This window comes from Cavia porcellus, unplaced genomic scaffold, assembly GCF_034190915.1.
Source record: "Cavia porcellus strain 051 isolate PalLab524CR breed Dunkin Hartley unplaced genomic scaffold, mCavPor4.1 scaffold_20, whole genome shotgun sequence".
Lineage (NCBI taxonomy): Eukaryota > Metazoa > Chordata > Mammalia > Rodentia > Caviidae > Cavia > Cavia porcellus.
Genome location: NW_026947503.1, coordinates 6,866,647 through 6,872,646, shown reverse-complemented (window position 1 = coordinate 6,872,646; position 6,000 = coordinate 6,866,647).

Below are 6,000 nucleotides of genomic sequence, written 5' to 3'. Positions count from 1 at the left end.
AAATAAATATGTCATGCGTATATAAACATCTTATTGTTTCATTAATATAATAAGAAAAAAACTTGTATTTTGTCCCAGAGAGAATGACTTCAGCCAAGCAACAACTCAGACCATACCTGCCTTTACTTTAACTGACCCACTGTGGAACTATTTTGAATTGACTTTTGGATATTTTAAGAAATGTTTGATGTGCTATAAGGTTTGGGTTTTTTGCATGTGGATATCCAGTTGTTCCAGTATATTTATTGAGGGTACAGTTATTTCTCCACTAAGTGCTTTTGCATCTTTGCTAGAAATCAATTGTCTGTTATGTGAGTGTCTGTTCTGAAATTTATATTGGTACTTTGGTGGTTTGTCTACCTTGATATCAACGCCATTTTGTCATGATTGGTGTAACTTTGTGACAAGTCATGGGGTTGGGAGGGTTGGAGCTCTGATTTTGTTTCTTTATCAAAGTTTAGACTATTCTGAGTCTTTTCTATTTTTACAGAAATGTAAGAACCAAAATCTTATGAAAGTGATATGAAAAATGATATTGGTAGTTTGATAGGGGATTGTGTTTTCTGATCTTTATTGTCTTTTATTTTTAATTTCTCAAGGAAGGATATGAAGATATTTCATATGCTTTCTTCTTTTCTAGTAAGTGTACTCGATGTCAAAATAAATACATAAATAGATAAATATTTCCAGTTTCCAGGTTCAGGCCAGTGATCTTTATGGTTGCCAAGAACAAGAGATACACTTATCACTGGTATTCAGTTTGGAATGAAGCAACAGTATGTTGCTTTCCAAAGTGTCCCTTGAAGTCAGACCTGCTGACTATTGCACCATTCAATCTTGTGTTGCAAGATTACTTCAGATATCAGTGAGAATTGTAACAGACTGGACTTCAAGTGAAGGCTGTGCGTGAGAAGAGGTCGGACTGCAGCCAACTGTAGCTCTCATTTGGAAAGAAAACATGCTATGCTTCAAAGCCTACATGTGCGATGCACTTTGTCTCTGAGTGACCTTCCATCCCAAGTCTCAGATTTCACGCAAAGCTCTGCCGCACCACTGGGCTGCCTTTCCTTATGGCAAGTGCCTCCCACCTGGCCCACGTGCTAGGGGCTCAGTGTCTCTTGTGATGAATGTCAATCCCCATGCATACCAGCACCTGCTAAGTACCTCCTCCCTATGTGAATGCATGAACGAGGATATAGGACCTAGTGTTCTTCCCACATGGAATCCTCTCATTTAGGACTTCCTGGCTGTGGGAACAGGAATTTAAAGTATTTTGCAAGAGATTCTAACTAGTCCCAGATCCAAAACATACCTTCCTGAGGTGGAGTTTGTGTTTATATCAGTTTCTCATTGCTAATCTCTGATTTTTATGCTTTGTCTCATAACAGACTCCATCCTAGGTAATCTGTTTAAAGATGTGCTCTCAACTTCTAGAGAATCAAAACTGCATCAAATTCTTTTCATATGCAAGTATATTGCAAAACAATATTTTATTATCTTAATCATTTTTATGGGGAGTGTAAAGAGGACTCTAGAGGGCAAAAAACTCAGGAAACTTAAATGATTTATGGAAATATTTAGAACAAGAGACACATTGGCTTCCTTTCAATTTTTGCTCTCTTTTTTTTTGTATCAGGGATGGAACTCATGACCTCACACTTGCCAGGCAGGCGCTTATGCCGCCAAGCTAATCCCCAGCCCTGCTCTTCTTTTCTCTACTTTCCTTTTTAGGGTAAACCATTACTGGCTATAGATTGGAAAGTTCTAGTAAGCTCAAGAAGAAAAGCTCGTGGAACTCGCTCGGGCAGTATTTTCACATTAGCACAGCTCAGATATCAAAATCATTTTCACCTCACTTCATAAGTCACTTCAATTTTAATGAAATGTCATCTTCTTACAAGTTTCCAATCGTAGTTTAGAATAATTAATGTATTTATTCAACAAATATTTGAGTCTATACAATAAGTCACATAACATGCTGGATCCTGGTGATAGAAATCTAAATAAGACCACTTCTACTCTCATGAGCTCAGAATCTACTAACTGAATTGCTATTGATATTTTATCTTCTTAATAATCTAAGACTTATATGCAAATTAGACTTTGTGCATTTTCTAACCAATTGAAAAACATTTGCCCATTTTATTGACATTTGGCAGGAGTAGTAGAAAAAAACCAGAAAACTAAAGCTAATCCATTTCTATAAATTTCAAGTATATAAGGGGAAATTTAGGTTGCTAGCTAAAAGTATCTTTATAGTTCAAGTTTTTGTAATACCAAGAACAATAGTATACCTCATAAAATGTATTCAGTATTTTTTAACTTGAAAAAAATTTCAAACAGGAAGTCGTTTAAAAATTGCTTCAAAAATATTCCTATGCCCCTTAGATTGCCAATGGTTCATGTTTTATCCCATTTTATCAATTTGCTATCACTCTCTTTGTGATTCTTCTAAATCATTTGCAAATAACTTACATACATCTAGCCTTTTCTCCCTAAAATGTATTTCCCTGAAACAGAGATAGACTCGTACATGCTGTAATGCAACCGTCACCCTCCCTGACTAGAACATAAATTTGTGTACCTATAAACACACCATTGATATTCTTCTCTATTGTCCCACTTACAGTTTTCCACCACTAGGGCAGGAATCAGCACTGCACGCATCTGTCATGCCTCTTCAGGCACCTTGAGTCTGCAATATTCCCACAGCCTTTGCTTACCTTAATGACAGTGCATTTCTGCAGAAGAGTTTCCTGTTTGAATTTTTTTTCCTACTGGTCTGCCCTTGTCTGTGCAGTAACCTGCACAGGTGCTGCTTCACCCTTCCCAGGGCATCCTCCTGGAGCCATTCAAGATCCATCAGCCCTTTCCTGCTGTGTTCCTTTGGAAGGCAGGCTGAGGCATTTCTCCGCTGCTTCATTGCATCCCTGCTGCACCCCTGCAATGAGTCAACAATCTATGGAGACAGACTAGAAGGCCAGGCCCAGACACTGATCTCTGAACAAACAAAAACCCCCTTGAGCTTAGCATCCTTCAGTGATTCTTATGTGAGTCAATCTTCATGGTGATGGTTGCAAATGGTTTTCCATCTCCTCTATATTTACTATGCATATGAATTGCCTTTGTCTCTCCTTTATTTCATCTTTTTATTATCAATATGGACTTGAGGATTCCTATTTTTCCCAATGGTTTATAAGTTGATATTGTATTTCATTACCTGATATGCTCAAATTGTACCAGACTGGACAGTGGGAGCCCCTGAAATTGGCCCCCTGTGTCCTTTTGATAAGTTTCATCTTTTTATTTTAATCAGTCCTTCTTTTGTAGCATAAGGTACTCTGTATTCATGCTGGCCCTGTGCAGTCCTGACCCTGGAATCCCCATTTCTCTGAGGAGTGCTGGACACCACAATCCGAGCCCTTTCAGAGGACACAGAGTTTCCAACTCCTGGAAACAATAAACAAGCCAGTGCGCAGAGGTGAGCTAGCATGGAGCTGAACTTTCCCAGGGTCAATGCTGTGAACCAGGTTATAAAACGAGATCTACGTTCTTCTTCTAGAACAAAGAGTACAAGAGTTTAGGCGGAGAAGAAAGTCAATACAGCCCCAGTGACACAGGGCCACGGCTCACTGTGCAAAAGGACACTGATGCACACGGTTCTACAGGGAAGCCCGTGCCATGACTCTTGGGCTCCTGCTCGGGACGTAGCTTTCATGGTGGATCCCAGCCCAGCTTCACCTTTCTTATGGTTTGGGACCACAAGCTACCATGTTATTTTAACTAGAAAACAGTGCAGTGACTTTCTGGGACATTTGTGGAACCACGAGAATCTACTTGAGTTCTCCACTTGCTCTTTTGTGAATCGAATGACCCAGGAGACAACCTAGAGTACTCCTCACCCAATGCACCTTCCCAGCACAAATCTGAGGTGCCACTGGCAACAGAGAGCACACAGTCACTTGCTTTATTACTTTTTATTCAACATTTTAATGTAAACATTTTGTTTTCTTTTGGTACTGGGGATCAAATTCATGACCTTGCTCTTGCTAGGCAGGCATTGTTGCAAATATTTTTTGCAAATATTTTTTTCAAACATGGAAGTCACATGTGGTCACAGTACTATTCTTACTTCATTGATTACCCTTACTCCCCTATATTTTTAGCAAGAAAATTTTAAGGCAAATTGCAAACACAGTTCGATATATACCTCTTACAGCTATCCTATGCAACAGATTTAAACTATCTACCATCACCTAATAGTACACAGTCCTTGCTTCATTTTCTCCAGTTATCTCAAAAATGTCTTTTTACACCTGTTTAATAAAAACTAAACAGTCAGGCATGGGGCTCAAACCTGTAACCCAGCACTGAGGAGGCTGGGTCAGGAAGATTGCCATGAATTTGATGCCTATATGGGCTACACAGTGGATGTAAAGCCTGCATGAACTGTATAGGAAGACTCTGTCTCAAAACAAACAAACAAAAAATAAAACACACACAGAAAAAAACCGACACAAGGCTTATATCTTATACTTGATGGATGGGTTTGTAACAGTTTTTCAACCCGTAACAGTTTTCTTTCCTCTTTTCAAAATGCTGTTTACTTGTTGGAGAGACTTCATAGAACTTTCCACATCTTGACTGCAGCTGGCTGTCATTTAACTCCTCATATCTGAGGAAGGCTTAGCTGTGGAGAAACAATCCAGTGGCCCAGCTACACACACCTGGGGTTGGCACAAGTAGGTTGGCACAAGCTAAGAAGGAGGGAAAAGACACGTGCCAAGGTACGATTTATCAGTGACAAAAATCCACAGGAAGGGAAAATGGATAGGGACAAGATACACTACTTTCTAACCAAGGAAGGAGCTGCGGGAGTCCCCCCCAGGGTCAGCGGGAAGATGATTTTCCCACCAGGGAGGGGGTGAGCTGGGCACCAATGAGCTGATGCCACTCACTGCAGGAAACCAATCTTTTTCAAACTTGTGGAAGGAGGCAGCAGAGTTTTTAAGACCTTGGTCAGCATTTCTTTTTAATGAACTGACCTATCCGTGGTAGTGTCTATTTCCAGAAAGTACCAGTGTTTGTATCATTGTGGAGAAAAAAGTATCTTTAGTTCATTTTATCACCTTTCAAATAAAATGCTCCTTTGTAGAAAAACAGTGAAGGAGAATTGAGGCCTAACTGACCTCCTCTGTGCGCATAAAACAAAAGTTAACATACCTGAGATCAGGGTTACCTGGGCATGTACTCATTAGTATACAGGGGAAGGCAGATGAGTCTTGTGTTGCTTTAACTTCTTGTATTCCTGTTTGAGTGAATCAAAGCAGGATGAGCCAGCTAATCTGGGCTCCTCTGCCCACTAGAGGCAAGAGCTGGACCCTGCTGCATATTAAACTAACGTGGTGTCTGTTTTGTTTTTCATCCCTGTTTGCCCCGGGTGAGGGTGATTAGCAGGACTAGGTCCCTAGAAGCAGCACTGGGTAGGGAAGGGCCAGACTGGCTGGTTCCCCAAGGATGGCACCTGGGGTAGGGACATGGAACCGATTTGCTGCTTAAAACTGCTTGTCTTCATGTGATAACTTTAGTTTAATTTGTACCTTTAATTTTTCTAAATACCTGAGTGTGGTACGAAACCAAAGTACACAGGTATAAAGTGACCCAATAATCATGCAGAACATGAGGGTGGTTCAGTCCTTCCTGATAGCGGTCTCAGAACACACACTCCTTTGTTTTCTGTGTTTATTTCCTCGTGCTGCTTAAAACAAGGCAAACTGTCCTTTCGCGGTTCGGGAGGCAGACTGTCTGATGTCAAGCTGTCTTGAAAGCTAAACTTCCCCAGAGGTCTGCAGCAGAGAGGCCTCCTGCCGCTTACCACTGCTGGAGTCTTGGGCTCTGACTCTGACAGGGTGATGGCACATGCCTGTGAGGTCAGTCTGGGCTTCACAATCAGTTCAAGATCAGCCTAACTACATGGTGGGACCCTGCCTCAAACAAACA